This window comes from Bos grunniens, chromosome 16 (assembly GCF_055505025.1).
Source record: "Bos grunniens cultivar Pamir isolate PY7600 chromosome 16, Bosgru_T2T1.0, whole genome shotgun sequence".
Lineage (NCBI taxonomy): Eukaryota > Metazoa > Chordata > Mammalia > Artiodactyla > Bovidae > Bos > Bos grunniens.
In genome coordinates this window covers 6,252,379-6,273,226 of record NC_141180.1, presented here as the reverse complement: position 1 = coordinate 6,273,226, position 20,848 = coordinate 6,252,379, and the positions used below count along the sequence as shown (strand labels likewise).

Sequence of the window (20,848 nt, the reverse complement as noted above, 5' to 3'; positions counted from 1 at the left end):
TATTTGATCTTCAAAAGCACCCAGTAAGGTAAACTATTATTATCCCAATTTTCAGGTGAGGAGAGGGGTTATTTTCATCAAGCTAGCCTCATAGGATTATAGGAGGAGTACACAAAATAATGCCTGTGAAAAGCCTAGCATTTAGTAAGCACTCTCCACATATTTCTTTTCATTAACTGAGATATTTCAGTGGGAAGTTTCCTCTGTCCAAAATCATTTCTCCAACTCCCCCAAACTTAATCTCTAAAGCCCATCATCAGATCATCAGTCTGATTGGTATTTGATCCATGAAATGGGTCTGTTGTAGGAGTCTGGCCCCCCCAAGTCCAGTTTTATGGGAGGAACTGACCAGAAATGGGAGGAACCAGTGACTTGGGAGTCAAAGAACTCGATCTAACTAAATAATTAAATTTCAGGATTAATGGGGTTTCATTTAAATACAAACTGGCAAGTGAATTTTACAAGAGGTGCCGCTTACACAAGAAGATAGTAAGAAGTCCAGAAATTTGAGAGGTTAGGAGAGAGTTTGAATTTTAAACTTCAGCAGTTGCCATATAACAATGAACAGAGGTCCCTATGCTATACAGTAGGTTCTTATTTGTTATCCATTTTAAATATAGCAATATATAACGTTTGGGGGAGAATGGATACATGTATATGTACAGCTGAATCCCTTTGCTGTCCATCTGAAATCATCACAACATTGTTCATCAACTATACTCTAACACAAAATAAAAAAGTTTAAAAAATTAAATAACAAAATTGACAGTTTGTCCTCAGCTGGGACAACACAGACTTTCTTCTGAAGACTTTATTCTTTTTAGAGCAGTTCACAGGAAAATTGACAGCAAGGTACAGAGAGTTCTCATATACCCTCTGGGCCCTGCACAGCATGGGTTGTTTTTAACCAGCTTCCAGGACTTGGGAGGTGAGACAGACAGAGAGTGAAGACCCCGTGATAGGAGCAAATGAAGAAACCCAACGAGGACACAGCGGTGGTGAGCCTGCAGGGCTTAGCAGAGGTCCTCGTAAGACCAGAGGCCACAGGGGCTCTCGTGGGAGCAGAAACACACTCTCTGTAAGCTGGCAAAGTGATGCCAATGCCCGCTGGGTTCATAGTCTCCTTAAAGCTTTAGTGAATTATGTCTGGAATCCTCCACACCCAAGATTGAATTCCACCTGGCCCTCCGCATTCTGAGCAGCTTCTCAGGTTTTGTCTCTTGCTTGGAGCTCAGTGTTATCCTCTCCACTTTTTTTTTTTTTTTTTTTAACCCTTCTTTGACAGTATATTGAATCATAGAGGGGGTGGACGTGGGATTACAGTTTAGAGGGGCTCCTACCCTCTGTGCGACTTTATCTCACTGCTGACCCCCTCATGCCCTTCTTTCTTAGAATCAGTACGAGGTTCATCTTATGGGACATAGACCTGTCTGCTTCTCTTCAGGGATGACTTCTGTAGCCCCAGACTGTTCTCAACCTTGGCCATGCCTATCTTGGGGAATCCCAAGTGGATTTACATCCAACCATTCTTATATGCTTTTTATTTCCATTCTGTATCTCCATTTCTATTTTATTTTCTTTTTTTTTCACAAGGCCAGAGGTGAGAAAAGAGGACGCTGAGAGGAAGTTAAAGAGCACTGCAGGAAGCTATGGAGAAGGCACTGGCAACCGACTCCAGTGTTGTTGCCTGGAGAATCCCAGGGACCGCGGAGCCTGGTGGGCTGCCGTCTATGGGGTCGCACAGAGTAGGACAGACTGAAGCGACTTAGCAGCAGCAGCAGCAGCAGGAAACTATCTCTACTTTACAATCAAGGTCGAACACTGATAAATTGTAAATAGCGTTCACCTGCGGATGAATACCCTGGCGGAGAGAGACTAAGGAAGCAGACCGATTCTGGCAGGAGGGATATGCAGCGTGCTTAAGAACCAGCGTGGGAGAGAGGAGTTGCCGGCCGCGCAGTCCGGGAGGTCACGAGGTGCAAGCTCCTCCCTCCAGACACTTCCATCCTGGGCTCATTTTACAGTTCGTCTGAAGAAAGAGGTACCGGGAAAGACGACCTGGGACAACAAATCCAGTGCTCCATCCTGGGTCTGGTGGAGATCAGGAGGCACTTTGGTGTGTCCTGACAAAGGGGGCCCTTCCTTGAAAGGGGATGCTCCTCAGCCACTGGACAGGGCACCGTAGAGAAGCCAGAAAAGGTGGTCATCCCTGTCTGCGGTTAATGGGGTAAAAAAGGGCACTTCCTTAGCTCTGCAGCCTGTACCTTCACGTAAATTGAAACAGACAGAATTACCATTGATACAAATTAAAAACAAATAAAAAGGGTACACGGAGCTGATTCTGGGAGTTCAAACTCCATTACCAGCTGATTTACTGAGCAGTGACCTGTGATTGTTGGGGGGAGGGCGGGAGGAGCAAGGAGTCTCTGTGAATCCCATCAACCCCATTGCCATGTGGCACAGTAGTCAATAAGCTATTTAATTTAATGGGAAATGGTATTGACGAGCCAGAGAATGCAACTCACAAAAGATGCAGCTGCAAGGAGCAGATAAAGTCTTCAACCCAGCCTCACTCTTGGGGTATCCACCCCTTAGCATCTCCTTTGTCAAATTCAGAGGAGGGACCCGTGGGATTGGGGGGATCAGGGCCCCAAGGGGATGGTGCTTATGTAGAATTACCAACACTGAGAGATGGAGTCAGCGAGGGGTGGACTGGCAGGGAGATTGGGAAGAAAATTGGAAACAGGTCTTCTGAACTGAGGACAAAGTCGTTAATGACCTTTCAGAGTGAAGGCAGTCAGCAAGGGGAAGGCTAGTAATTCCAGAGGCAAACCCATCAGCTACATCCCAAGAGGAGAACGAGCCCATCTGTTTGTTTTATGGGCCAGATCAGGGTGAAATGCTACCAGAACCAGAAGCGTTCTTTGGCCAACACAAAACTGAGGCAGAAAAAACCAAGCCAGTCGCACGTACCATCGGGGCCTACAGCAGGAAGACAGGGGAGTTTTTTTAGAAAGGGAATGGACATGTAGAAAATTAGGACTGGAAAGGACATAGGAAAGAATCCAGTCTAATGTCCCCCCACTGTATTTGGGAAAGGGAAGTGAGGAATATAAGACAAAACAGACAAGGAGGTGGGGCTGGGTCCTTCACCCCACGTTCAGTGAGATTCCCAATGCTGGAACGAGTGTAACAGATACAAGCCAACGGGTAGGACTTGGATCAGCCTGAGCACACCCTGAGCTTTAAGATCTGAGCTCTAAAGCAGGGGTCCCTAACTTCTGGGCCATGGACCATGCAGGGGTCCCCAACCCTCAGGCTATGGACTGGTCCTGGTCCATGTTAGGAACCAGGCCACACAGCAGGAGGTGAGAGTCTCTTTCTGTATCTAAATTTCCTTTTCTTACAAGGATACCAGTCAGAGTGGATTAGGGCTCCTCCCCAATGACCTTGTTTTAATGGAATCACCTCTTTAAAGGTCCTACCTTCAAATACAGTCACATTCTGAGGTTCTAAGGGTAATAGGCTTTTTGAGGGGACACAACTCAGCCCATAACAAGCCCTTAAATTAAATAATTGGCGGTGTATAAAAGTGGGGGAAAAAAAGTTTCCATTCTTGTAGAGCTTACTATCACGAGCAAGAAGATAGGTGATCAAAAAGGAAGTATGAAGAACGTTGTAGTCTAGTCGCCAACTCACGTCCGACTCTTTGCAACCCCAGGGACTGTAGCCCGCCTGGCTCCTCTGCCGCTGGGATTCTCCAGGCAAGAATACTGGAGTGGATTGCCATTTCCTTCTCCCAGGAATGTTCCCCACCCAGGGATCGAACCGGCATCTCTTCTGTCTCCTGCACAGGTGGGTTCTTCCAGTAGCACCATCATGTCTTACTCTTTGCAACCCCATTGACTGTAGCCTACCAGGCTTCTCAGTCCATGGGATTTTCCAGGCAAGAGTACTGGAGTGGGTTGCCATTTCCTTCTCCAGGGGATCTTCCTGACCCAGGGATCGAACCCAGGTCTCCCGCATTGCAGGCAGATGCTTTACCCTCTGAGCCACCAGGGAAGCCCTTGGGATTACATAACACAGGGCAAAAGGGATTGCGAGTGATGAGGAAGTGCTTGCTGTTTTTCGTAAGATGTCCAGCGAAAGCATCTCTGATACATTAAAAGTTACACAGTGACCTTAAGGCAGTCAGGAATCAAGCCAGATTTATATCCATATAGGAAAAAAAAAAAATAGAGCGAAGTTTTAGACTAGTGTCACACGTGGTAAGTCATAAAAATGTTTGTCTTCATCATCATCATCGCCACCACGGTTTTCCCTGTCACTTTTCCCACATCTATTCTGCTTCAGTTGCTGGAGACCTACCTGCATCTTCAGTTTGTGAACAGTTTCCACCAGGACTGACCAAGTTCACAGACGCGCTATCCTGCCAGCAGGTTTCGTCTGGAGATGGTCTTGAGGCTGTGTGTTCCACACATAACGTGCTCCATGGGACCGAGCCCCTTGTGCAAGCTGTGCCTGTCCCAGTGTCCCAGGAATCCCTACTGCGTGGCTTGTATTTATATAACGAAGCTGTAAGAACCCCAGCTTCTCTCAGATGGTCTATCTCCCAGGCAGGACTGAAGTTCAGCCCTTAGCAAATAGTTCACACTATTTGTTCAGGGCCTAGCTTCCCAAGACCCTTGAAGTTCTTTTCTCTAGAGCAGTGGTTCTCAGTCAAGGGAGCAAACGTAATTTTTCACCCCTAGGTAACACTGAACAATGTCCGGAGACACTTTTTTCATGGTTACAATTTGTGGGGTGCTCCTGGTATCTAGTTGGCCAAGGTCAAGGATACCACCGAACAGCTCACATGGCCCAGGATAATTCCTGCAGCAAAGAAATATCCAGCCCAAGCTGTAAACAGTGACATCATTCTGGCTGAGAGACCTGGAATGAAAAGAAGGCACCAAATGCCAAACACAGAGCAGAGCAGGGAAAACAGGAAGGGACGTGCACCGTAGGGCGAAGTGCCTCCTTAGTGTGGGGTCTGCCTTCCCTGATCACCCCATCCCTTTCCTTTCCCTCCACACCCCGTCCTTGTCCCAGTGGTCCCAGGCAGTGCCTGGAGGGCTTCCATTAGATGGGCCACCAGGAGCTACAACCCTGACCTCTGGTCTTGCTCCCAGTCTGCCTTCCCACTGCCCTCCAGACCTTACCTCCTGGGACACGCTTCAGACCAGCATGGCTCCGCACGTGCTGGAATTCACAGACCCCTGAAGGTACTAAATGCTGTAGCTTCACTTCTCCTCACAGGAGCGACTGACAGCTGCGTGTCTCGCGCCTGAAGTCAGGCTCAGTGCCAGCTCCTCGTCCTTCCCTGGGATGGCTACAGCTGAGTCCGAATCAGTGCACCATCAGTCCACAGACGATGCTGGGAGGCTGTCACCAAGGAGGTCAGAAGGTCAGCCACGCCTTGCACACCATAGTCAGATCAGAGCTCTACCTCGGAAAGAATGTAAAGGCCAACTTCACAGAGCAATCCCACAGTCCAGTAGAACAGAATCTATTACAACAATTTCTGCTATGTAAACTCCTTTTCCACTCCCCAAAGGCTTGAGAAACTTCCCTTTTTCACCTTAAGTAAAGAAACACCCCCAAAATGTTCTTTAAGTTAAATCAGCTTTCCTCCTGAGACAAGGAACGTCTGTCCCTGGCCCTGCCTTTGAGCAACAGCCCACCCTGGGCAGTGGGTGAAGTGATGGAATGATGGAGGGTTTTCGTGTTCATGAGTCAGAGGACAATGGGACAGGGACTCATGAGCCCCAACAGGGTCTGAGAGTTTTGGTGATCCCCGCAAGTCTGGAACCCAGACTCCCTGCAGACAAGCGTCTATGGCAACAGATAGCATCCGAGAGATGACAGTTGTGTTCTGAATGCCACAAGCATTTCAGGAACGCTTGAAGATGGGGGACAGGGAGGGAGAGATGATATTGGAATGGAGAGAATGTGTAGTGAGTTTGAAGCCAGGTTATTTATAAAGCCGGTAGAGTTTCTCCCAAAAGGGCAGATGTAAATGAGAAAAAGAGCAGACCAACTGCTAAATAAGCATGAAAAGTTGGGGAGAGGAAGAGGCAGGCAGCCCAAGGCAGAGCATCCTGGGTGTGGAGTTGCTCCCTACCCTCCGCTTTGTCCTTCTCATCCTCACCCAGAAAGGATGCTGTTGCTTCTCAGAAAAGGTTAAGGAATTGTCCTGAATGCAATTATGGTAGCAAAGAAAAAGGGAGAGAGAGATTATGTACCAGCCTTCCAATCTTGAGAAACTCCGTGCCGAAGGAGGAGGAAAGTACTGGACGTGTGATCAGGAGGCATAGACGCAAGTTCCATCACCGTTACTTTTGGCCACCTCACCCTGGCCAATGAGGGACCTCTGTAAACTGTGGTTTCTCCACCACAAACCCATAATAACCACTCTGCGTCCACCAGAACCCATTCTGAGAACCAAATGAGATAACTGTGAATACGTTTTGTAAACAGCAAACATTAAACCAGCCTTTCCCATAACGTTCCCTATCGAACATTAATTCCATGGGAGAGTAGTAAGATCCTCAATGCACAAAGCAAAACAAACAAAAGACAGCCATCAAGCTAAAGGGCTCCTGTTTTAATTGTGAGGTTTGGGAAGGTCTTTCCAGAACTAAACTGCCTGGGATCTTTTACTGCTGAGTGTCTCGCATGACTGACGTTGCAGAGCGAGTTTGGGAAATGTTTCCCTGTAGAGATATCAGGAATGTTCCCTCTCTCCTTGGCTGTCGCATCAGTGACGGGACTGTGCAGAGGCGAGGGGTCAGGCTGCCCTGGCAGAGAGAGAAAGGGGCCTGAGGACTTGATGCTCCTTGAGTGTGTCTAACACGTTTCAAAGTTCGAGAACCCTCGCTTTCTTAGAAAGTACAGACCACGCGTTCTGGGTGGAATTGTGCCCCAAAAGGAATGTTGAGTGTCTAACTGCTGGTACTCTACATGTGACCCTGTTTCAACATACAGGGCTTGGCAGAGGTAATCAAGTTAAAATGGAGTCCTGAGGAGGGGCCCTAATCCAAAATGGCAGTCATCCTTATGCAAAGGGGGGAATTTAAACACAGAAGCAGGCATCAGGAGATAAGCAAACAGTAACGTGCCACGGAAAGATGAAGACAGAGATCTGGGCGATGGAAATACAAGCCAAAGATCACCAGCAAACCACCGGAAGCCAGGGAGGAGGCACGGGACTCCCTCGAAAACTTCAGGAGCAACCAACCCCACTGACACCGTAATCTGGGACTTCTGGCCTCCAGAGCTGTGAGACAATGCATTTCTGTTGTTTAAGACACCCAGTTTGTTGCACTTTGACATGGCTTCTTTAGGAAACAAATACCCCACACCTCCTCTAAAGAACCTGCCAACCCTGCGTCAACATTTACAAGGGCCTGACAAAGAGCTGGAACTCAGAATACAGATGATGTTCAAGCTGGGCTCTGTTTAATAAAATTACAATAAGATCTGCTGAAATTCCTGAGGCTTTTATTTTCCCTCTTGAGCTCAAAGTAAACCATGTTTGGAAAACTAAGAAACTCAAAAATGAGCTGTCTTCTTTGGGAAATACTTGTGCTCATTCAGAGGAGGGTAAATGGGATGGTGTGCGTTAGCAATAGTGGAGACAGTCAGATCTCGTCAAGAAATACCGGACCGAGCCGTGGCAGAGAAGAGGGCCAGGTGTTTGCCCAGCAGGACTGCTCTGTGGGGTCGAGACGTAAAATGCGACGGTGGTGGCCAGTATCTGGCACGGAATGCATGTCTGAAAAGAAAGAGGAAACCATGGTAGTCTGAGCCTGAGTAGCTTATCACTGAGTTTTATATAAAACTTCAATTAATTTTAACCAATCCGTTTTCTAAGAATTAAAAGGGTTAGTCAAAGTGCTATTTGACAAGACATTTTTAAGAAATTGCTTTTTCCTAAGATACCGATCCTTGCAAATATTTAAACATGTTGATACATTTCTCTATGAGTTCTAACAGGGTCAAATATTTTCCCTCTAATGGGAATGTTTTCTGTGCCAATAGCGTAAATGCCGTCTTTAAATTGTATTTGCTGGCTTTTACTTTTAGGGAGTGTCGTTAACACTCTGCCATTTCCCCACATTTTCTGATGTACTATATTGAGAAAACACTTTATTTGTAAACTCTGGAAAGTGAAGAAATACTATGGACAGAAGAGCAGCTTCTGTTTTGTCCAGACTTCTAGGAAGCTCCAAGCTAAATTAAATGTTCAATATCAACAATTAAATTTTTTGCTTCCTCTACTTTTTTTTGAGTTCATGATTTTTATTTTCTACTTCAATGTTAAATGCCTCATTTTTTCATTAGCAGCATGATTTTTATTTTCCACTTCTATTTTAATGTCCTATTTTATCATTAGCTCTCTGAAGTTAGTCTTCAATCTCTTTACTGAGCTCCAAATAGCAAATATCCAGCTTTTTAGGACATATATCTGTCCAGTCTGGATATCTCACAGAAGCTCAAGACTACATTCAAACTCATGCTTTTATTTTTCCTTCTAAAACAGAGCGCACATTCCGCTTTTCTGTCTTGGTGATCGTCATCACCAGTTTCAGTCATTTCCCTCTTTTTAACTACCCACACTCACTCCATTACTGTCCTGTTGAATCTGACTGTTTCTCACATCAGTTTCTGGGCTGCATCTATCTTTATTCAGGACTCCCTGGGTCACCATATTGCTTCCTAATACGTTTCCCTTCCATTAAGTTTATTCTTTAAAAAATTAAATAATGTCACTCACTATTAAGAATTCTTCCGGGCTTGTTCTCTTTGTGAGGATGGACTTAGGCTCCTTTAGCGTGGCACACAAGGTCACCTCTCCAGCTTAGTATGGTACCCAGGCTCACCTCCTCGGCCTCAGGACCTCCAGGTGAGTCACATGCTCACCTCCATAGCATCAGGTCTCTTAGCACGGGACTCAGGCTCACCTCTCCAGCTTCAGGCTGCACACATTCACACCTCTGCTGGCTCAGTTTCACTTCATTTTAGACTTATAATTTATGTCCCAGATATTTTTGAATCACCTCCAAGTTCACAATGAGACTGTATCTCAAATATACAAAATCTCTGAGCCTCCCTCTTCAGGGTCAGTATTACTACTGTTAACTATCTCAACAGCTGGCTCAACCAGAAACAACAGTGTCTCCACAAAATCAAGGGTCAGAAGAAAAATTAACTTCAGGCCTTTGGACTTGCTGATTTCTTTTCCTTGAACAGCATTTTCAAACCCAGTTCACCTAGATAATTCTTCTTTGTTCTCTGAGACTCAGTGCAAGCATCTCTTCCTCTACAAAAGTTTTTGCTATTTCTTGTTTCTCTTTAGGAGCTGTAGCTTCTGGCCTGTGTGCCTCCAATGTATCTTTTACATGCTCCTACTAGAGCTCCTACATGTATGTAACTGTATGTTACCTTATCTCTACTTAACCATCACCATGAACACACTAAATTTTAAGTTCCTTGCCTTGAAAGCAAGAACGATTTTGCATCACTTCTATCCCCAGAATCCAGAACAGTGATATCACATAATGTGAATTCAGTAGAAAGTTTTCCCAGGAAATGAACAAATGAGAACCTTCCTGGAATTATATGAGATATAATAGCTAAATAAAAAGGTCAGTTCAGTTCAGTCACTCAGTCATGTCCCACTCTTTGTGACCCCATGGACTGTAGCACGCCAGGCTTCCCTGTCTATCAACAGCTCCCAGAGCTTGTTCAAACTCATGTCCATCAATAGCCTTTAAAATATAAGGCCATACCTGGTACAAGTGATCTACTTACTACTGATCTACTTTATTGCAAAGTAATATGTGCCCACGAATATGCCTACTACTAACACCATGGGGTTCCCTATGTAAACTGCATGCAATTAACTAAAATAGGTTTCACTTTCTATACAGCAAAGCCTTAGAGTAAATCACTGGCTGTAAAGACAAGGTCTCTATGCCTCAGAGAAGTTTATATCTAGATATAAGATATAACTCTATTCTACAGATAAAGAAAATGAGACATTGAAAGAATAAATAACTTGTACAAGGTCACTCAGGGAATAAGCGTAGGAATAAGATTCAAATGTGGGCAGTCTGCCTCCCGATTCAGACTACTTTCCACTTCTATGGACTATAAGATATTACAGGGAAATCTTAAAACATAACATCGTCTTTAGCTCAAAGTTGTACTGTATGAGAGCTACAGGAAGCCAGAGAAGTAGATGGAAAACTGCATCGTGGAAGAGCTAGTATTTAAGTTGGTCTGAGCAAATCGGTTCCAACATACAAAGGAAAAGGAAAGGTATTCTCAGAAGGGGACATAGCATAAACTAAGGCTCATGCTCAGGCAAATCTTGCAAAACGTAACAAGAGTACTAAGTAGAAAGCTATTAATTATTCAGAGACAGTAAGTGCTAAATAGTCTTAATCTATTTTCTCCCAGTTTTTTTTTTCTTTTAAATGCCAAGTTTTCGTGTTATTTTTCAAAACTGAGATTAGACCATATGCACAATATTGAATCCTACTTTTCTTTAACTTGTGTACTATCATAAGCATTTTCTTCTTATTATAAACTATTTGTAAGTGTTATTTTTAATAGCCACCTGATCATTAAATGGATATATGATAATGTAATTAAACTTTTTCCTGTTGTTGAATGCTTAAAGTCCTGTACTATTTGTTTGGATTGGAAATGATGCGACTAAGAACATCTTTGTCCATAAAGGTTTTACATATTTACTCCTGTATCCTTGTGGTACAATTACACAAGTGAAACAAATTCTCTTAAATCACACAAGTGGAATTCCTAGGTCTAAAGTACTATTATTTTACTGTTTTCCCCTCATGCTGCTGCTAAGTCGCTTCAGTCGTGTCCGACTCTGTGTGACCCCATAGGCGGCAGCCCACCAGGCTCCCCCATCCCCGGGATTCTCCAGGCAGGAACACTGGAGTGGGTTGCCATTTCCTTCTCCAATGCAGGAAAGTGAAAGTGAAAGTGAAGTCGCTCAGTCGTGTCCGACTCTGTGCGACCCCACCGACTGCAGCCCACCAGGCTCCTCTATCCATGGGATTTTCCAGGCAAGAGTACTGGAGTGGGGTGCCATTGCCTTCTCCATTTTCCCCTCACATAACTAGACTAATACTTGCTGGAAATAAGGGATCAGAGTTAAATGAATTAAAGTTGCTGTCCTCAGGAACTGACTTTCTAGAGGAAAAACAAATAAATAAACATAGACAAATAAACAAAATCCAGTTGGGAAAATGTCTTAATTGAAAGAAGTATAAGCAAAAGCCATGGGACCAAGTGAAATGAACAACATCTCTGCTGGGAAACTATGGAACAGTGTCAGAAGGAAGTGACTTCTGAAATATATTCTTATCAGCTTAATCTGAGCCTGATTTGGGGGAGACAAATGTAATGTCTGATCAAGTTATTTCAGAACCATTAGGAGATTTGAAGCTAGTGCTACCAACCCAGAAGGAGTCTGACGATTATATATTTTTTAAGATGCATTTGCCTGCATTATTAACTACATTTCATCATAACTATTAACTCATATAACCAAATTACTAGATGCAAAATTGAGGAAGCTCAGTGCTTTGCTGGCTTCACTCAACTCTGTATCATTTGGGGAAAAGTGAAAGAAACAGGAAAGAAACAAGAAATTGTTTGTGTTTTGGATGATTCTGGAAAGAGCACCTTGTTATAAACCACAGAGAAAAGAGAGGGGGAAGCACCAGCTTTCCTAGGTCTCTTTCCTTCATGCTCACCCTCTAGGCCAGAGGTTTCCAGACTCAGTTTATGGCCTTCTTAGTGTCTCAGTAATTGCTTTCATGGCATCCCTAAGCCAGAGGAAATAGCTAACTGTTCCATTTATCAAGCAGTTAGATTAAATACATACCTAACTAAAGTTAGGTTAAATACTTAATGATATTTAATGTCCTAAAAACATAGTAGCCATTTGAAAAATAATGCACATTAATTGAAAGAAAAAATTATTTGCACTTTATTCTTAGATAACTGCAGTCACTTGCAAAGGAGACCTGTGCAGAATTCTCAAACCTTGGAATCAGATCAAATATCACCACTCTTGCCTCTTGATCTGCATCGATCTTAACATAATACTTACCTTTTATCATAACGGCTGCCATAAACACAACTTCACAAAGATACGATGGCGCCTTGCTGATGGGAATGTAAAGTGGGGCAGCTGCTGTGGAAACCAACGTGGTGGTTGCTCAAAAAAACGAAACCCAGAATTACTGCCACGTGATCCAGTGATTCTGCTTTGGGGTGTCTGCTTGAAAGAATTGAAAGCAGGGATTTGAACAGAAATATATATATCAATGGTTCAAAGCAGCATTATTCACAACAGCCAAAAGGTAGAAACAGCCTAAGTATCATTGACAAATGAGTCAAGAAAATGTGGTGTATATACATATGTGTGTGTGTGTATAATATATATAGAGAGAGACAGAGAGAGAGAATATTATTGACCCCAGAAAGAAACGCCAATGCACACTGCAAATGGATGAACCTGAAGACATTGTTGTAAGTGAAATAAACCAGGAACAAAAGAACAGCTTGCATGATTCCACTTACCAGCTAGCCACAAGGGAAGCCCCATGATGTACCAGCAGTCCTCAGATTCACAGAGACAGACAGTAGAGTGGTGGCTGCCAGGAGCTGAAGGGAGGGGAGAACGGGGAACTGATGTTTAGTGGTACAGAGTTCAGTTTGGGATGATGAACAAGTTCTCAAGATGGATAGTGGGCATTTTGCACAAAATCTTGGACTGCAAGGAGATCCAAACAGTCCATCCTAAAGGAGATCAGCCCTGGGTGTTCATGGGAAGGACTGATGCTAAAGCTGAAACTCCAATACTTTGGCCACCTGATGTGAAGAACTGACTCATTGGAAAAGACCCTGATGCTGGGAAAGATTGAGGGCAGGAGGAGAAGGGGACGACAGAGGAGGAGATGGTTGGATGGCATCACCGACTCAATGGACGTGGGTTTGGGTGGACTCTAGGAGTTGGGGATGGACAGGGAGGCCTGGCGTGCTGCGGTTCATGGGGTCACAAAAAGTCGGACACAACTGAGCAACTGAACCAAACCGAACCGAACTGAACTTGCACAAAAACATGGCTGTACTTAATTCTATTGAACCGTACACTTAAAAATGGTTAAAAGAGTATATTTTATGTGCATTTCACTGCAATAAAAACGCCCCCCCAAAAAAAGAAAATGTGATGCCATCAGAAGAAATGCAGTACTGTCGAATGCTGGAGCATAAGCAACCTGGACCTGATAGCTTGCCTAGGGTCTGACCACGCTGACTTTCATTGCATTTCCTCAAAAATTTAAAACATTCAGTGAGTGAGTTTGGGGCCATATTCTGGGATGCCTTGGCAGCTTTTACAAACATCTATATAGGTCACGTTCTCTACCTTAACACTTATCCCTTCTCCTCTGGGTAGTTGTAGACAAAAGGGCATGGAAGGAAGCCACACAGCTGTTTCACCCCTGACTAGCTCTGTGCTTTTAATACAACCACCTCTCTCACCCAGAGCTCCCTCCTTCAATGAAGATAAGACTTTCCAAAACGCTTTACAAAAATCTAAAACTATCTTGTTACCAAATAAAAGCTGTATTGTTACCAAATAAAAGCTATATTAAATCACCATGTAAAAGCTATATTAAGTTCTATATCTTAATACCACTCATGGGACACAGAAAAAGCAGGGTTTTTCTACCGTGCTTTTGTGGAAATCCTCAAAACGGTGATGTAGATCCTGCCCAGTGGAGTCAGGCAGGCAGGCCGCCCTCCCCACACTGCTCACCGCCTTCATCTCCCTGACTCTCTACTCCTGTCATCTTCAGCTTCTCTCTGTTCCAAACTCATCCTCAACTTCCCTCTGTAAGCCTTTCCCCATGCTCCGCCTCCTACCTAAAAATTTGTCCCCATTCCCCCCTCTGTTTACCTAAGAAATCCCTGCTTATTCTTTCATCCTCCACCTGTCCCTGTCGTTGGGAAGCCTTCCCTGATGTCCTAGACTAAGCGTCTAGGATCGCTTCTTTGTGACTATTGTATGATGTCTTCCTCTCCAGCCTATGAGCTCTTTGAAGGCAGACACTACACCCATCCTTCCCTCCACTGGGTCCTCAGTGGCCTGACACGGGTCCTGGAATATAGTAGCTGCTCAATTAATTTTAGGAGTTCCTCATTCACCAGAAATGTCGAGATTCATACAACTGAAGCTGAGACAAAGGAAAGCAACTGACTATGTTGCTGTGAGTTGACTTTATTCCTCATTCATCTGAAGGCTATTTTTTTTTTCTTTCTCTCCTTTTTCTCTTTCTTAATATTCCCTTCTCTCTCCTTTCTGGCTCTTAGTACTCTCATACCAGTGCATGCTAAGTCACTTCAGTCGTGTCCAACTCTCTGCCACCCCAAGGACTGTAACCCACCAGGCTCTTCTGTCCATGGAATTCTCCAGCAAGAATAATACTGGAGTGGGTTGCCATGCCCACTGCAGACCTTTATGGCTCTTAGTACTCTCATACCAGAGACTGAGAAAAAAAGTGCTATTCTGGGAATCTGAAGGGGACAGGAGGGAGGAGCTTTTCTTTCTTTGGGGGCACAAAAAGAAGAGAATTCCTGTATTTAAAAGGTATCTTTGGATAAGTACAAAATTCGGCCATCTCTCCTCTTCTCCCAAAGTGTAAGCAAGTCTCTGCCTCCTTTTTGTGTTAATATCCATGCAAAGAGATCTTCAGAAGCAGTTGGGGGGAAGGGAGGTTGGAAGGGAAGGGTCTCCTCCTAAGGCTGGCGATATTGACTTCCCAGGGAGCTCCCAGTGCTCACCCCCCACCTCTTGTTATCAGGAGCCTCCGATGTACCAGGGCTGGATAAATCACTTTACTCACATATCCTCTACTTCTTACCAAGAGTTATATCCTCAGAGATATCACTGCGCCCATTTTACTGAATAGGGAAATGGACTTTCAGAGTGGTTAAGCGGTGTTCCTAAGGCTAACCCACTAACTTGGTCCTCAGGGTAGCAGGACATCTCTTCCCGTTTTCCTTCTCCCTGGCCTCCATCGCATGCCCACTCCATTTCAGCTTCTGGAAGGAGAAGCATAGCGAGGATTTCCCCTTGGGAGCCCACTCATTTTCTTGGGTGCTGGGGCTTATGCAGAGTTTAGAGTGCCTGTGATTCTGTCTGCCACTTAACTGAGATTAGCTGGAAGCAATCTACTTAAAGTTTAAGCATCAACTTATCACTTTGTTAACTGCGCATTCATTTTCCCGGGGATGGTTAACTTTAATGGCAATGGAGAACTGAATCATGTGGCAACAGGTTCGGTGACATGTGGGAGCCAGAAGGGAAGTGAGAGGCCTTCCCCATCACATGCTGTGTGGAGGGGGCTCTGATGTAAAGAGCTGGATTGATTGTCTGCCTGCAATTTCCCCACAGGGGACAGACAGGAAGACTCTCATTCTGTTACCCCGTGATTGACATCAAGAGCTCACTCTCCTCGCAAGGCAGGATGGCGTCTGAAAGAATGAGCAAGGCAGGGAGATGGGGTCAGGATTTCCTCCAGCCACAAGAAACTCGGAGACACACAGGCTATCAGAACCTGCCTGCTAGAAGGGATCTCTGTGCTCATGCAGTCTCATCACTTCATTCTACAGAAGAGGAAACCAAGGCCCAGAGAGGGACAGAGGCCTGTCCAACAACACACAGCAGGTCTTAGAATAGAAGCAGACGTATTGCCCCATCTCTCACCTTCCAAGAATCTCTTGAATTCTCAATGGCAAACAAAGTACAGCTTGCTTAATTCCTCAAACTAGGTTTTCTGGACTTGTAACAAAAAGCATTCTTTGATTGTATGCCCACGTGGTTTCCTGTTTTCTCCCAAAGAAGCAAAACTTTCCTTTGAGAAAATTAACAGGCTCACAAGTTCTTGAATTCCCATAAGTTCCACCCACCCCCCAACTCTCTGTAAGGACTATTAGGTACAATCTTCTTTTTGTCATATGTTCTGATTAGGTACCGAAGGCCGAGACGTTTTAACTTAGTTAATGATGGATGACGCAATGAGAGGAGAAAGGTAGGTATGAGAGACCCTACAAATCCAGAGAAGTAGGCCTGACTAGGAATCTGGTACTTCAGTCTTCATCCAGATAGCCGATTTAAAAATGTTTCCCTGGGACTCCCCTGGCAGTCCAAGGCTTAAGGCTCTGAACTTCCACTGCAGGGGCCACAGGTTTGATCCCTGGTCAGGGAACTAAGATCCCACATGATGGGTGGTACAGTCAAAAAAAACATAAATAAATAAAAATATTGCCTTCTTTGGCAGTTTCAGAGTGCCATGCTCTGGCTCAGCTTCAACCAGCCAACTTTTCTCACCAAGTATCCATCCTAAGTCAGGCAAGTTTCTTCATGGGCATCTCCAATGTCTCACGTCCATTCATAAAATGTATACTGAGCCCCTACTACACATATGACATTGTCCAATATTCCGGAAATAAAAGGGGAAAAAAAGAGATAAATCCTATTGAATAGCTTGCAGAGTCTGATACAAAGTAGCATCTTTCAGTCTACAAGTACTGATCAATTTGTAGATCATGAAATACATTTATAGGCTGTGAACAGAATCTTCTTTTAATGAAATAATGGTATTCCTGCCTCTATGTGACTCATTCAAAAGCAGAGACATTACTTTGCCAACAAAGGTTCATCTAGTCAAGGCTATGGTTTTTCCTGTGGTCATGTATGGATGTGAGAGTTGGACTGTGAAGAAGGCTGAGCGCCGAAGAATTGATGCTTTTGAACTTTGGTGTTGGAGAAGACTCTTGAGAGTCCCTTGGACTGCAAGGAGATCCAACCAGTCCATTCTGAAGGAGATCAGCCCTGGGATTCCTTTGGAAGGAATGATGCTAAAGCTGAAACTCCAGTACTTTGGCCACCTCATGCGAAGAGTTGACTCATTGGAAAAGGCTCTGATGCTGGGAGGGATTGGGAGCAGGAGGAGAAGGGGACGACCGAGGATGAGATGGCTGGATGGCATCACTGACTCAATGGACGTGAGTCTCAGTGAACTCTGGGAGTTGGTGATGGACATGGAGGCCTGGCATGCTGCGATTCATGGGGTGGCAAAGAGTCGGACACGACTGAGTGACTGATCTGATCTGATGTGACTCATTGGCCAGTGGAACAGTAGCAAGCATGACGTAAACAGTGACTTTAAAATTGTTTAAGCTTTGGAACTTGCCCTCTCCTGCTGCCATTGGGAACTCTGAGATGATCAGCCTGTGCAAGAACCAAAATACATGCCTCAGTTGCCTGTTCCCCAGACTGCAAACCTGATGTGTGAGCAAAGCCCACCCAGAACCAAGCAGCCTCTCCCCTCACCTAGCCAACCCACCAGCTGACCACAGATCCATGAGCAGGCCTGGCTGAGATCAGCTGAGCTTTGCCCAGTACAGAAGAGGGCTTTTCAACCTCAGCATTACTGACATATGAGGCCAGATAATTCTTTGTTTGGGGGATGTTCTGCACAGTATAGGATGTTTAGCAGCATTTCTGGCCTTCACCCACTAAATGCCAGCAGCATCCACCACCACAGTGATAAAAATAAAAAAACCTTGACACAACCATGTGCCCCCCAAAAGGCAAAGTCACTCCCAGTTGAGATCTACTGGCCTAGGAAAAAAACACCCAACAAAATCATGAGCAAATGATACTGTTGGTGTTTTAAGCCACTCAGTTTTGGGTCCATGATGCAACCAAAACTATCTGGTAAAGAAATAGGCTAGAATAGGATAGATTAGGAAACATGCCACTCAGCAAAGGAGAGTGCTATATTATAGAACTCACCTATATAATTCTATATATTCTATTATATTCTATATATATATCACCTATTATATTCTATATTATATTATATAATATAATATATTATATTATATCATGAGTGTACCAGTTGATAATGTAAAATTTATTTCTTGGTATAAGTTAGAGTCAAAAAGATTTCAAAATCCTGTGGCTTAGAAAGGAAAGCACATGGAGCTGGGTTTTTGTTCCAGCTCTGATACTTAACGACTGAGTAATAGTAGGTGTTTTTGCTAAATATTCTGAGTCTTAGACTTCTCATCTGATCAAACCAGCCTGTCTCAAGTTTACCTATGAGAGCTAAATATATAAAAATAGACTGCAAACGATGCAGAGCCATAGACATGTTTATTAACGTCATCGTTGGCTTGCTTTCTGTTTGTCTTGGCTTGTCTTTTCATGCTCTGAGTGTCCTCCACCTCCCAGCTTCTAGTCAGACTTCAGCCATGATTCCAGCTACACAGGTCAGGACCTTGCTCCGGCAAACATTCCTTCCTTGGTCACTCATGGAAACCTTCTCGCACTTATTAAATGTGCCGCATGCCTACTTATCAAATGTTACCTTGACACTTATTACTAATTCCTACTTCGCACTCAGCTCCATCCTGTTTTGTTCACATGTGGTACATGTTTTCATTTCTCTCTCCACCTAGTAAGTCTTCAACCTTCCTGAGGGCAAGAACCACCTTACATCCTTACTGGCATTTCCCACCATGGTAGCCCATTCTCCTGGACACACGACAGGTCTTCAGAAGGACTTAGCTTCCTGATTCTCATTCAGAAGGCTTGGTGCTCACTTCCTTTCCACTTAGTTAATTCTATATATTCAGAAGACCATGATCTCCTCCATAAATTAGCCTCCCCCCTTTCGGTTGCTCAGATGCTCAATCGAGTCCGACTCTTTGCTACCCCATGGACCTTAGCCCACCAGGCTCCTCTGTCTATGGAATTCTCCAGGCAAGAATACTGGAGTGGGTTCTAGGGTTTGAGCCATCACCCAGATCCACCTGTGTGATTCATACTGGTGATCAGGAGCAGAATAATAGCCCCACGCTGACTGTTTGGGGTATCACCAAATAAACCTTTTCCTAAGAGGAATATCACCCACCAGGAAAGCAGCGGCTGCCTGTGATAACTGTGCTTTTCAGCTAAAGAGGGCCTGGGGCACCTGACCTCCTCCTTGGCCGCAAGCCCTGAGACAGGTTATTAGCAGCACAGCAGCTTCGTCCCCAGTAGAGCTGGGATAGAGCCTCCGCTTCTCATCTGGTTAATTACTACTCTTCCTGCAGGAAGCACACCAGGCTAGAAGGGTACTTTTGGTGGGGAGCATCCTTATTGCTGTTGGGTTCTCTGAGTCTGTGCCTGGCTTTATTCTCAGGAACACTATTTTCTGCTTCCTCTTGTCCCCCCAGGAGACAACCCTGCTGCTCCAGCATGGCGAGTCTAGGCTAAAAGGAGGATTTACTGTTTGTTGGTAGATTATTAACAAGCGCAGTCTGTTAATGCTCTCTGATTGATTTCTGGATGCGTTTTCCCTTCTGGACTGTTGGAACTCAGCTGCAGAGGCTGGTATGAGCAGACAAAATGTGTACATGATTCCTCACCTCAAGGGCAGCTAGAAAAAGGCATAGGAATTTATTAGATGAAGGCCCAGGTGGGAAACACCAAGCTGACTCTACCTTCCCTGGAAATCACATATCCTGAAGATGCAGTCTGGTTAGGAAGAAAGAATATTGGGCTTGAGGCCTGAATATCTGAGTTTGAAGGCTACTTCTTTCCAGTAAAGGATTTGTTTCCAAGGTGCTCTGACATCGGGGATCTCACTTCAGCCTTTGGAATCTGTTTTGTCCTCCAGTAAATAAGGACTATGACAGTCTCACTCTTGGGGTGGTTGAGAAGCTTAGGTGAAATAAATGCTCCCTAGAAAATTCTGAGAAAATAGGATTCCTTGTTAACACATGAATGGAAGCAGAGCACAGTGGAAGACGGGACACACTGGGTCTCAATGGCAATTAGACCCAGTGGGACTAGACTGTTTCCACGACTGGTGATTCTAAGACAGGCAAATAGGACTCTCTTCTCTCGCCCTCTATGCTGAGGTTCGGGCTACCAAATACGCCAACTCTTGTAACAAAATCAGAACGCATTTTTGTTTTCTTTCAAAATGGCAGCTAAAAGCCACTCTTGATTTCCCTCAATTATTTAATTTGCCGTGGAAGACATTAAGTGAGAGGAAAATACTTTTCCATAGAGAGGGTTTAGAAGAAAGACTGATACGTTAAAACTGTTATACACCTACGTGGCAGTTTACAGTTTACAAAAGAGGCACATTTCTCCACCCCCAGAGGCAACATGACTGGGCTTGGCAGTGACAGGCCAGAATGCATCACTTAACAAACCAACCCTCACTGAGCCCCACCGTGTGCAGAAGAGCCTCGGGATACAGTATAGAAGGTGCTGAGCATCATTCATCTTCGTGGAACTTACGTACCCTGAGAGACGGTCCAGGAAGAATTTAAAACACAATAGAATTCGAGGTGCTGCGAGGAAAATAAAACAGGATAATAATGCTGACACTATAGAGGCGCCGTTTAGAAAGGATGGTTAGGGAGGGGATTTCGGAGGCATTGCCATTTGAAGAGACATTTTAATGAAGGAAAGGGTATATATAGATAGATAGATAGATAGATATGGATTTCCGGGTATATTTGGATTGCAATTCCATCATGAAAATCAGTGCAAAGGCCCTGAGCTAAGAATATACTTGGCATATTTGAAAAACAACACAACTCAGACCTCCCCCTGTTCAGATTAAATTGTTCTCAGGATCCTTTCCACCATTTTCTGTCTTCCTAACAGAGGTGCAATCTTTTAATTATTGTT

The 20,848-nt window shown here is 44.5% G+C and overlaps 2 long non-coding RNA genes across 7 annotated transcripts; one reads left to right on the top strand and one right to left on the bottom strand.

Moving 5' to 3' along the window:
* The first annotated feature begins 1,313 nt into the window (after positions 1 to 1,313).
* On the top strand, positions 1,314 to 8,321 carry LOC147356093 (uncharacterized). 6 transcript variants are annotated; one of them, XR_015142612.1, is made up of 4 exons: positions 1,314 to 2,041; positions 3,722 to 3,855; positions 4,354 to 5,446; positions 7,027 to 8,321. It is a non-coding gene; the product is annotated as an uncharacterized LOC147356093 (long non-coding RNA). The 6 variants fall into 6 exon arrangements; XR_015142613.1 differs by lacking the exon at positions 7,027 to 8,321 and having other exon boundaries at positions 4,354 to 4,577; positions 5,299 to 6,218; XR_015142616.1 differs by having other exon boundaries at positions 1,314 to 2,199; positions 5,299 to 8,321.
* Positions 7,526 to 20,626, bottom strand: LOC147356092 (uncharacterized). Its single transcript, XR_015142610.1, has 4 exons — positions 20,457 to 20,626; positions 12,667 to 12,750; positions 12,194 to 12,361; positions 7,526 to 7,816 (listed from the first exon to the last, which is right to left on the bottom strand). It is a non-coding gene; the product is annotated as an uncharacterized LOC147356092 (long non-coding RNA).
* Between the last annotated feature and the right edge of the window lie 222 nt (positions 20,627 to 20,848).